The sequence below is a fragment of the Myotis davidii genome, unplaced genomic scaffold, assembly GCF_000327345.1.
Source record: "Myotis davidii unplaced genomic scaffold, ASM32734v1 scaffold3058, whole genome shotgun sequence".
NCBI classification, from domain to species: Eukaryota; Metazoa; Chordata; class Mammalia; order Chiroptera; family Vespertilionidae; genus Myotis; species Myotis davidii.
In genome coordinates this window covers 4,417-17,267 of record NW_006289564.1, presented here as the reverse complement: position 1 = coordinate 17,267, position 12,851 = coordinate 4,417, and the positions used below count along the sequence as shown (strand labels likewise).

Here is a 12,851-nt window from a genome sequence, read left to right as displayed (position 1 = left end):
TCAGACCTCCTTAGTGCTGCTGCGGAGGCAGGAGAGGCTCCCACCACTGCAGCTGTGCTCACCAGTCCTGAGCCTGGCTTCTGGCTGAGCGGAGCTCCCCCTGTGGGAGCACACTGACCACTCCTGCGTTGAACATCTGCCCCTGGTGGTCAGTGTGCGTCATAGTGACTGGTTGGTCCACTGTTCTGTCAATTTTCATATTAGCCTTTTATTATATAGGATGAAGGATAGGATTAGGCAACTAGTATAGTGGGCCATGAAAAGAGAGAGGCATCAAAGGTGATTCCATTTTATTAAGGCTGGATGCTTGAAATACAGTGTTTTCATTTTTTTTAGTTGGTATTGGGGTGACATTGGTCAACATGAACATATAGGTTTCAGCTGTGGGTTTCTATGTTACAAGATCTGCATATTGCACCATCTGCCCACCACCCAAAGTCAAATCTTCTCCTGTCACCATATATTAGGAGACAGTGTTTTCATTAACCAAAATAAAGAAAATATGAGCTAAGTGTAAATTTAGAAAGTAAGTGAAGAGTTTTGTTCTGGACTTAGTGAATTAGTGGCACAGAGTAGACACTTTAATAGGCAGTTTTGAATAAATTAATCCAGACTATTTTGTCCAGCATAAAATTGCCAGTGGGGAGAACATCTTAAGGGCCTTATTGTCAAGTAAAGTTTGTGCAAAAGAATGCATCCTGGGTGGAGAGAGTCAAATACATAGAAGCATCAAAACTTCACAAATCAAAATTTAAGAGATGGAAAGAACTGCGGAGTTTTGCCTAGGAAAAGAAAGATGATAGCTGTATTCAAATATTTGAAGTGTGATCCTCTGGGATCTACTTGTTCTAGATTGATCCAGAAGGCAATTTTGTTGTAATTCCTTTAAGGTTCTATTTGCAGGTACTCGAAAGATTGGAGATGAAAGAAGCCTAGGAAGGAGCCTCAACAAACATTTCTTTTATGAGGAGAAAATTAAATCTGTTTGTGGAGTCATATATGGAGTGATCAGAAACACAAGTACATCTGTAGTAGGAAGTTCTCCTGGAACAAAGGAGGCTAGAGTGTCTATAACAGCCGTGGGCAAACTACAGCCCGCGGGCTGGATCCGGCCTGTTTGAAATGAATAAAACTAAAAAAAAAAAGACCGTACCCTTTTATGTAATGATGTTTACTTTGAATTTATATTAGTTCACATAAACACTCCATCCATGCTTTTGTTCCGGCCCTCCGGTCCAGTTTAAGAACCCATTGTGGCCCTCGAGTCAAAAAGTTTGCCCACCCTAAGGTGTGGGCAAACTGTGTTAAAATCTGTAGTGGTAATGGGAACTGAAAAATAGGACATTGCCATTCAGAATTTTTTCATCATTTAAAATGTTCAGTTGAATGTCCAGGAGGAACACTAAACTGAAGAGGTTTTGGAAGTGATGGGTAAAGAGAAAATGAAGTCAGGCCCTAAAGGAAACTTGACAGAAAAGAAGTTTTATTGTACAAAAGTTATAAGTGCAGAAGCTGAGATCATCAGACTAAGTACCTTCAAGAATAAGGGTATGATTACATATTCAGTTTAAAAAAATAGAACTGAGTAAATTCACTTGGGGTTCAAAGGAACTATGACATTCCCATTTTTAATAAAAATGTTGGGATGAGAAAGAAAGATGTTTGGTAAATATCTTAAAAGGAAGAACTTAGACTTTTATATCAGTCCTAAAATTCTACCTTTTATTAAAAATGAAAACAAAACACCGGTCAAAGAGAATAACTGAGAGCGTAGTATTCAAGGTTGAAGAAAGTCTGGCCATTGCTCTACGCTGTGTCTACACAAGCAAATAAGTAAAATGTTAAGCAATTGCCTAACAGTATCTTCAGCAAATAGATGGTCTTGGTAATTTAAGCCATATACATAGTAGTTGAAATAGTACTATTTTCAGGCCTACATTTTTCAAATATTTACCCAAACTTTCCATTTTTCTTGCTCTGTGAAATGAACAATGTGCCATTTCAACACCAAGCCTTAAAGTGTTGGAGAATATACTGCTAAGTATGCTGAGCTTTGCACGTTTCTTTTTTTTGAAATATATTTCTATTTATTTCAGAGAAAAAGGGAGAAGGAGAAAGAGACGGAAACACCAGTGATGAGAAAGAATCATTGATTGGCTGCCTCCCGTACACCCCTCTAAAGGGGATTGAGCCTGCAACCTGGGCATGTGCCTTGACTGGAATCAAACCGGGGACCCGTCAGTCTGCAGGCCAACGCTCTAACCACTGAGTTAAACCAGCTGGTGCTGAGCTTTGTACATTTCTATTGGTATAGAGAATAATATGACATAAAAGCAATGTTAATAACCAGATATTGTTAAAATAAATAGAAGTCTTCAGTTACAGCATGGATTTCTTCATAATTAATAAGTTACTCAACAACTCTGGATAAACAATATAGTTTCAATTTCTCTAATCCCTGGAAGAGATTGGGAAGCAAATAAAAATAAATCAGCATGTTCTTCCTGCTGCATCACAGTCATTTTAAGGCCATCCTCAAAAGGAATCTGGCTTACTGGGGAATAGTACCTGAATGCAAAATGACAAAAATTTAGACCATGAAATCACAAAGCCATGAATAAATTTTTATAAGAAAAAAAAGTAGTTAAGAAATAAAATTTCCCAAAGGGAGTAGAATGTAAAATTGTGTGGCAAAGTTATTTTAAACATGCTGCGCAACAACAACAAAATGGGTAAAATTATCAACATTTTACAGTTTAAATATCAGCGTCTATCTGTATGATGATTAAAGTATTTAAGTACAATTTCATAGTACTACTGCAAATGATAAAATATTGCCTCAAGCCATATTCACTGGAATAAGTATTTAGGCGCCTTTCGAAATAAACAACTGAGTTGAAAACATCATTTCCTTCATGGAAATTGTCAGAAACTGCAATCTCTAAGTCCTGACAAGTCATAGGATTGGGCCAAGGGTATACCTGTAGATATCAAAAGGCCCAAATCTCACTGAGTTGCCTTGTAGTTATTAATCAATCAATAAAATATTTCTATGTTAAGTCTTATAAATCATACCATCTTTAGTAGTCAAACAAAGATAACAGTATTTTTATAGCTGACATACAGCATTTTATAAACATGATTGTTATGTGTGATGTTTATTTCTTCTATGAAATTAGTTTACTGATTGGAGGTATAAAATGTACTTTTCAGAAACAGAGAGTTATTTAATTTGCATGCAACATGTGCACTTGCAGAACCAATATTGAAAAGTATGTGCCCATTAAAAATAAAGAATCTCCTGTATTTTATTTTAATCAACAGGTTTCCCCCCATTTATTTATCTATTATTGATATTCCAAACAGTATATCTGAAATAACAGCTATTATAGTGGAATATGATGTTTCTGTGTGAAAAGTATTTTGATACTGGTCATTAGATATGATAATCTCTAATGGTAATAATATGAACATTCACAATTTCATGAAATGAGAAATATAAGAAAACCCAAGCTTAAAAAATAATGAATCCTCTCATACACACACGTACAGCCCGCCCCCCCCTTATATATCAAGGTTATTAAATCCCATTAAAGCTAAAGAGGTAAAATGAAACATTATTGAGGCCACATCTGCACAGAGTTAGTTAATCATTAGGAATGGCATATGTTGTAATCAAAGGAAAACCTTAAATTACAAAACCAGATGTCTTCATCATGATGAAGTGCATAAATTTCAGGCCTTCCCAGGGATCCAAAACCTTGGGATCTGCCAGAACCTCCCCTCCCCCTTTCAGATTTCAACCTTAAGAGAATTCCCTTCTTAAGAGAATCTTTGGATGATTCCTCAAGGACTCTGCTATTCGTTCCTTTCACAGCACTGAAAACCTTGTCTGAAAATTCTCAAAATGTCTCACTAGAGAAACCTAGACTATCATTATCATTATGCCTTGTTTGTCTCCAGTTCTCTTTGGACATATTAGACTGGAGAAGCACAGAAATCTACAAAACATGGGAGAAGCATCAGCAAACTGCACACATACATGCTCTTTTGTTTTGTGTTGCTTTTTCTTGGCAGCAAGAGCAGCAGCAGCAGAAACATTAGTGCTCTTCCTCCTTTAGAATTCGAACTCACCAGACCTGCAGGCTCCTTTCCCCCACCTCCTTTCCCTCTTCCTAGCTTCAGAAATACCAGAGAATGAGGACATGCTTCTCATCTGGACCTGCACTGGAATCCTTCAGCTAATGCGGTGGGTAGGGGGAGAAAGTTACTTCTTGGCCAGGGTTGTCTCACCTGCCATGCTTGTTGCCATGGAGATGAAATCCAGCGAGTAGACTTAAGCGCTGGCAGGTTTGTCTGTGTTCGCGGATCTGTTCGGTAGTAATGTAAGAGGCATGCCCTGGGAACCTGCGTGGAGTCACAGGACCGGGGTTAGCGCTTTCCTGGCCTACCTGTGAAAATGTATCTGTAGGCGAGAGGCAGAAGCCGCGGGCGCCCGCGAAGTACTTGTGTGTGCGCGCGCGGGTGTGTTTTGCAGGAGAATGTGCATGGATTTCTTGGGTGTAGCAGTGTGTTAATATTCGCTGCGCGCCCGCGAGTGTGTGTTTGTGAGGGCTCTAGATTCTTACGTCTTTCTTCTCCAATACGGGAAAGGCGCGAGTGAAAGCTTTACCTGGGGACTGCATGCGGCATTTGGGGTTATTTCCCCAGCTCCCGGTTTTCTCCACTACGCAAACCCAACCGGATCCCCTCCCTTTCTTCGAAGTGCCTAGGCGCTGTCCGTAGTGCTGAAGCATTGCGTAGTAAAACCTAGCTCCCACATAAGAAGATTCCCAGCGAGGGAAGCTCTGATAAAACTCCGATGTGGTTTTGAGGCACGTTTCTAAACAGTGTTAAAGAATCCAAGCCCAAACCTCATTGAAAGCAAAGCAAAACAAAAACAACAAAAATCTCTCATCTCATTCTTACTTAGGGGGTCTTGTCGTTCTCCAGACTCAGCTAGAACATTCCAATTCTATTCATGTTTGGATAATATACCCAGAACCTACAAGTTGTGAGCACCTGTAGATTTCCTAAACATTAATTATTGACCTTATGAGAAATTAAATTGTCAGCGTTTGGGGAAAATATAAATACAGAATTGGGTCATCGTTCATGTAAAAATAAAACATAATGTAAAGGTGTGTTATAGTTTAATAATAAAGTGGAGACAAGCTTTGTGGTCATTTGGAGTGTTTAGTAATTTAAAAAATTCTAAGGTCTTGCAAAATATGGGCAATGTACAACTGGGAGTTCATAAAATACTTCACTAAAAGCAAAAAGGTTATTCTTTTTCATTTTAAACTAGTAAACACCGTATAATATAGGTGGATTAACTGCCCACCAAAGGCAAAAAAATAGGAGTTCTTCTTCCAGTAATATTATCATAACCATGATTTTGACTTTTTTTAAAGCTCACTAAATCCATATTTTTTTGTTGGTACTAAGTGCTAAAGCAGTGCCTCTTGAAATTTAATGTGCATATGAATTCCCTGGGGATGTTGCTAAAATGCATGTCCTCATTCAGCAAATGTGAAGTTGGGTCTCAGGTTCTGCATTTTGAACAATATCCCAGGGGATGCTGGACGTTGCTAGTCTCAGAGCCATGCTTCAAGTAGCAAGGTGCTAGAGAGATCATATTCGGAAATGCAGTCACTTATAGAGTACAGAAAAGGAGGTCATTTTCTTTCCTCTATTATTCTATATATGTTTCCAGACTGTTGCAAGAATAGTCTATTCATGTAAATGTAGGGGTTAACCATTTTGTACAATATTAACAACAAACTTTATGAATTTGATTGATTTTGACTTTGACAATGTCTGAATGCAAGCTATTGTTTACTCCACTCTCTATTTCCATACTATGATTTTCAATCACCCATTCTCTTTTCAAACCTAGCTCAAGGGAGCAGGACTAAGTTACATGATTCTGCTGTTGATGTATGGGCATATAGAATTTATTATGACTGGAGACCTTGACTTGTAATTTATGACTTTAAATATGGCTCCATAGTAAATGCTCATGACACTGATTTTAAAAATCTGTGTCAAATATAATTTACATATATAGAGATGTTACAAATATAATTCTCACCAAGTTTAGAAAGTGGGATATAGCCATTGTTTCATAGATCATTTGAGTGAACGCTGATCTGACTATTATATTTTGAAGGTTCCTCTGGACAGTTTTCTGGTATTTAAAAAAATCCACACCTCCATCAGTTGATGCAATGCTTTTAGTTAATGATTTTGAATTGATGCCAAAGGAAAGTTTTGACTATAAATTAGGTTTCTTGGTCTTAGCGGGTGCATGACCTTGACCTTTTCAAACTATATGAACAAGGGTGATACTCAGAGAAGTCTGCAAAGTGGCTTATTCAGGAAAGCGTAATGGATTTTAAAATCCATTATGTTCCACTTTCTTTGCTAGATGTTGGGATACAAAGATAGATGAAATTTGGTATTTGCCCTTGATGAGATACATTGCACAACAACTTGACAATTTCTACAAAGTTCTATAGAAGCACAGAGATTAGTAATTTATATTTTAATCTCTATTGCCAAAGAAGTTATGAAGAACAGTAATGAAGAATAGAATACAACCCAGAACACCTGTATTTTAAATTCTTACCAATGTCTGCTGCCAGTAAAAGTTGTTGAAAGGGTCCAGCCAGTGTGGCTTAGTGACTGAGCATGGATCCATGAACCAAGAAGTCCCAGTCAGGGTACATGGCGGGTTGCAGGCTCGATCCCCTACTGGGTCTCCAATCATAATAAATTCTTGGAGTGAGGCCCATACATCAACAGTGGAATCATGTAACTTAGTCCTGCTTCCTTAAGCTGGGCTTGAAAAGCCAATGGGTTATTGCAGATCATAGCATGGAAATAGAGAATGGCATGCAGGAGACAACTGATCGATGTTTTTCTCTCATTGATGTTTCCATCTCTCTATTCCTCTCCTTTCCTCTCTCTCTGTAAAAAATCAATTAAAAAGATATTTTTTAAAAAGAAAAAAAGTTGTTGAAAGATATGAAATATTTGAATGCTCTTCTAAAGAACATGTAGTTAACCTATACTCCTGGATAGTCCATTATTTATTTTCGGAGCAAAGTTATTAGATAAATATGTGGGTATCATTGTCTCGACCTCCCCCAGACAGAATTGCCTTTACTATGCTGTGCATTACACTTTCAGCTTATACACAAATATTCTATATAAAATAACTCAGCTTATAAAAACTACAAGATTGTTAGTAATGACTAGCTGAACACATGACTTTCTATTTCTTAATGATATTCCTCCAAAAAACATTTCTTTCAATATTAATTTCATGAATTGAACTCTCACACCCCTCCTACTCATTTAAAGGAGGTAAGTGGTGTGTTCTCTTTTTATATACAATGTATTGGATCATGTAATTGATTTCATTTGCCTTCTTTTAGTTACCAGGGATGTCAGAGTCAAATTAACAGCTACAAATTAGTAACTATATATGAGGACATGTAAATGTCCTCATAAAATAAAAAATGAAGTCAGTAAATGAAAAATAAGTAAATAAACACATTTATTTCTCTACTTTTTGGCCAAAAATTTTGACTACTGGGTGGGTTGTTTTATAAATTTGTTTTTAACAAGATACTAAAATACATGATTCTATTGTTGATGTGTGGACCCCACTCCAAGAATTAACATGATTCTATACTAAAATATAGAAATAAATGGTCATATAGATAGCTATGAAGGTAAAATCTAATTTATTATGACTAAATGATAAGTTAACAGAAGAAAATTTTAATTTTTAATTTATATAACTACCACCAATCAGCTTTATTTCTAAACATTTTGTTTTCCTGTTTCTCCTTCTATACACTATAAATAGTGTCCCTTATATGACTAGAATTTTTTTGTTTTGTCAGAGAGTAGAAATGTTAATTATCTACCTTGTTAGAAGACATGGTAACTTTAGAAATTTGAGGAACATGACAGCTCCACTGTAATGAATATATTCTTGAATGAGGGTATCACAAAGAAACTGAAAGCAAGAATTTCCTCTGACAAGTCAACTCAGAGTTCTTTTGAAAGGAAAATCATGCTTGTTATGAATTCTTGCTATCCTGGCTCCAGTTGACTCCTTGCTCTCATTTTCTATAGTGGGATCATCCCTTGAACTTATTAGACCATCATGTTACCTTCAGCTTTTCGTGGAAATCTGTCTGGCTGAAGTTGGTTATTCTTTCTGAGTTAAAATGTTTTAATGTTGCTGTGCCTTTTTATTTGAAACTCGAGGCCCAGTGCATGAAATTTGTGCAAGTGGCTTGACCCTCGCAGCCCTGGCTGCCTTGGCTGGCACTCACAGCCCCGGCTTTGTCCAGAAGGTCTTTTGGAAGGACGTCTGGAAGGTCATTTGGCTGTTTGGTCTAATTAGCATATTAGCTCTTTATTATATAGAATGTTATTTACTCAAATGTTAGATATTAAAACTTTCAAATAAAAAACTTAAAAAATGATTAAAGGCAAATATAAATTACTTTTGTGATAAACATTTAAAAATCCAATGCTTATTTAGCTTTAGATGGGATTAGAGAATTTGCTATATCCCAAAGTCAACTGTTGTTGTTTTTTAATGTATTTCTGCCTATTTTGAGTATCATTTGAAGCTACCCATACTTTTTTCTACATATATGACTTTAGTATTTTGAGGGATCAAGAATGATTTGGAAATTCCAATAAAAAATGTATGCCTTCTACCTAAAAATAAACAGATGCAGATAATTTTGTTCACAACTCAAGGCATTCATGGCCCCCTCGAAGTCCATTGTATAATCTCAAAGTAAAGCAAGGAGTGATTTAAAAATTTTTGCTATAAATGAATGATCCATCATCTCATTCCCAATTTTGCAACTAAGCATTGACAGACTTAAAGACTTGTGTTTTTTTTGTTTGTTTTTTAACCATCCCATTATTTTTTGGTTGTTTCCCCCTTGGATTTCCTTGGAAATTAGATGGAATCATTTTACCACCTGATCTCTAAAAAGTAACCAATACTGAATGTGCTGAAATAGGATTTGAGTACAGTAAATGGATGGATTTGATTAGAAAATGGCTATGTGGGATTTTTGTCAACAGTGAAGAAATTATCCAAGTGGAATCATAAGTGAATTGAGAATGATGACACTTTAGTGTAGATAATGATCTACACTGCCTATTTGATGAGTCCCACTGACAATGAGATGTTATGTTTTGCTGGTAAACTTTTCTGCAAAGAAAAAGGTACTAAATATTTCAATTCAGAGTGATCTATTATGTTTCATTTAATTGGTTTTAATTTTAGTGCTCATAAGCCTTAAATTGATTCGTTTAAAGTGCACGTCAAACCCTGTGCTATATTTACTGTTGAATCTAATGAGTATTATAGGGCACCTTGGGCACAATCTCCAAGAATGTGTAAGCCGTAACTACAGTATAATACATTTAATTGACTTAAGTTAGGTTGCTGAGTTAAAGAAACAGGGAAACAAAAGCAGTTTATTCTGCTATGGTCTATGTTTCTGTAATATCCATCAATTATTGGCAAGTAGGGATGTCAATAAAATGTGGAAATCAAATGGTTTATACATGATGTTCTCCAGTACATTCATGTTTTGAATTCCCAGTAAAAGCAGCTTAACTAACCCCACTAACCCAGGTGAATGCAGTAAGCTGTGGAGGAACGCAGTTCTGTAAACTATACCCATCCTCTACTCATTCCTCTTGGCTCAATTTTGCCATATGCTGTGTTGAAATGCATATTGAACAGTTTTCCTGATCTTTGTGCATTTTCATAATCCAAGCTTTCCTTATACTTTTGCATCATTTTCATAATCCAAACTTTCCCTATATTTTTGCATCATTTTCTTAACTACATTATCCTTTCAACTCATTTTTGTAAAGTTCTATATATTAATATGTGTGTTTTTAACCTTCACTTTTAACTGTGGTAGTAAAAGGGTAGTGCTCTGGTTGTGAAGTTGTAGGGGTTTTACAGTGGATTCTTCCTCAACATGATTTTCCCCCTAAATATTTCCTATTTTCTTTTTAATTGAATGTTTTAGAGTAGCTTTAGGATTAGAGAAAAGTCCGCAGAAAGTACAGAAAGTTCCTGTATACCTCTTTTCTCTTACTTACCCCATAGTTTCTTCTGTTATTAACATCTTGCATTAGTACATGCATGTGTTACAATTAATGAAGCAATATTGATACCTTATAATTATTAAATATAGTCCATAGCTTACATTAAAGTTCACTCTTTGTGTTGTTTAGTTTACAGGTTTTGCACAGTGTTGTGTATCCATCATTATATATCCTAACAGAATAGTTTTACTTCCCTAGGTATTTCCTGTGCTCCACTTATTCATTCCTCTCTTCCTCCCATCCCCCAGTCAACCTTTGGAAACCATTGTTCTTTTTTAAAAAATATATATTTTACTGATTTTTTACAGAGAGGAGGGGAGAGGGATAGAGAGTTAGAAACATCGATGAGAGAGAAACATCGATCAGCTGCCTCCTGCACACTCCCTACTGGGGATATGTCCCCAAGCAAGGTACATGCCCCTGACGCTCCATCCACTGAGCCAAACCGGTTAGGGCTCCATTGATCTTTTTACTGTAATTATAATTTTGTCTTTCCCAGAATGTATGTATAGAGTCACGTAGACTCTGTTACCTTTTCAGACTGGCATTTTTCACTTAGTAGTATGCATTTAAAGTGCTTCCATGACTTTTCATGGCTTGATAGCTCATTTTTTTAATTGCTTCGTAATACTCCATTGCTTGGGTATTCCGCAGTTTAAACATTAACCTATTGAAGCATGTCTTGGTTGCTCCCAATTTTGGGAAATTATGACTAAAGATGCTCTAAACATTCATGTGGAGGTTTTGTGCAAACATACATTTTCAATTCATGTTGTTAAATAACTAAGAGTATGATTGCTGAATTAAGTGGTAAAAGTATGTTAAGCTTTGTAAAAAACCAGCAATACTGTGTTTCAAAGAGCTGTACCATTTTGCATTCCTACCAGCAATAAATAAGAGTTTCTGTTGCTTCACATTCTTCATCAGCTTTTGGTGTGGTCAGTGCTTTGGATTTTAGCCATTCTAATAGCTTTGTAGTGGAATCGCGTTGCTGTTTTTGTTTTGATTCTCTAATGGTGTAAAATATTGAACAACTTATGCTTATCATCCATCTCTATATCTTTGGTGAGGTATCTGTTCAGATCTTTTCCCACTATTAATTTGGGTGGTTTGTTTACTTTTTCTTTTTTTAATTAAATCTTTATTGTTCAAAGTATTACATATGTCCCCTTTCCCGCCATTGACCCCTTCCAGACCACCCTAGTCCCCTGCCCCAGACCTTCACCACCCTATTGTCTCTGTCCATGGGTTATTCAAATATGCTACAAGTTCTTTGGTTTGTTTTCTTAACATTGAGTTTTTAAAGTGCTTTGTGGAGAAACCAAGATGGTGGCATAGGTAAACATCGGAAATTGCTGCCTCGCACAAACACTTCAAAAATACAACTAAAAGACAAAACGGACATCATCCAGAACCACAGGAAGGCTGGCTGAGTGGAAATTCTACAACTAGAAGGAAAGAGAAAAGCACACTGAGATGCAGAGGCAAATTGCAGCTGGATTAGAGAGACCCAGAACTTCCAAAAGAAGGTCCAAGGCCCCACAGCAGTTTGCATTGCTTCACAGCTGGGCCTCAGCTGGGCACCTCCAATCCCCAAACAAGGAAGAGGAATCTGCAGATCTCTCCGTAGCTCCTGCTGGGTAGCCTCAGGCAGAGGCTAAATTAGCACCTCGTTAGAGATCCACCAGTGTACCCAGTGGTCAGAGTGGGACCATCCAGATTACAACTCCTCAGATCCACAAGGGACACACTCAGGGGGCAGACTCAGTGAGCACCAAAGCCCCACTGAAGCAAGTCTTGCCTCATAAGGGTGTCTTCAGCACAGAAGTTCTCCCACTGTAGACACAGCTGACTCTCACAGCCAATTGGCCTGGAGGTCAATTCCTCCCAGTGATACCTACAGCAATAAAGGCTTAACAACAACAACACTGTGCACACAGCCCACAAAGGGGTGCACAAAGAGTGTCCACCTCAGGTAATTGGGGAGGCTGAGCCACTGGGCCCTATAGGACACCTAGCACACAAAGCCACTCTATCAACACAGGGAAGTAGCCAAAACACAGAGACAAAGAAACAGATCACAAATGACAGAAATGAAGAAAAGCAAACTACTGGAGAGAGAGTTCAAAACCACAGTTATAAGGTTTTTCAAGAATTTTCTAGAAACCGCCGCTAAATTTAGTGAGACCCTCAAGAAATCTAGTGAGACCCTCATGGTTATGAAAAAAGACCAAGCATACACTGACTGAAATAAAGAATATTATACATTTCCATCAGCAGACTAGAGGATCGCAAGAATCCAGTCAATGATTTGAAATACAAAGAAGCCTGGTTTGGATCAATGGAGAGAGCGTCGGCCTGCAGACTGAAAGGTCCCAGGTTCGATTCTGGTCGAGGGCATGTACCTGGGTTGCGGGCACATCCCCAGTGGGAGATGTGCAGGAGACAGCGGATCAATGTTTCTCTCTCATCGATGTTTCTAACTTTCTATATCTCTCAATTCCTCTCTGTAAAAAATCAATAAAATTTAAGAAAAAAAAACACACAAAGAAAAAACTCTTTAAGATAAAATTGTTAAGGCTTTTAGGAGATGAGTAAAAGAAATAAAATTTAAGGTAAATAGAAATGGAATAGAAGTAGGA

At 37.2% G+C, this 12,851-nt stretch overlaps 1 protein-coding gene across 1 annotated transcript in view; it reads right to left on the bottom strand.

Annotated features, from left to right (window-relative positions):
- CTXN2 (cortexin 2) overlaps window positions 1-4,742 on the bottom strand; it is an 8,032-nt gene extending 3,290 nt beyond the window's left edge. Inside the window, exon 1 of the mRNA XM_006762015.1 lies at window positions 4,294-4,742. The gene's annotated coding sequence lies outside the window, so the exon portion shown is untranslated. The remainder of the gene's footprint in view (window positions 1-4,293) is intronic.
- Window positions 4,743-12,851: the final 8,109 nt, after the last annotated feature.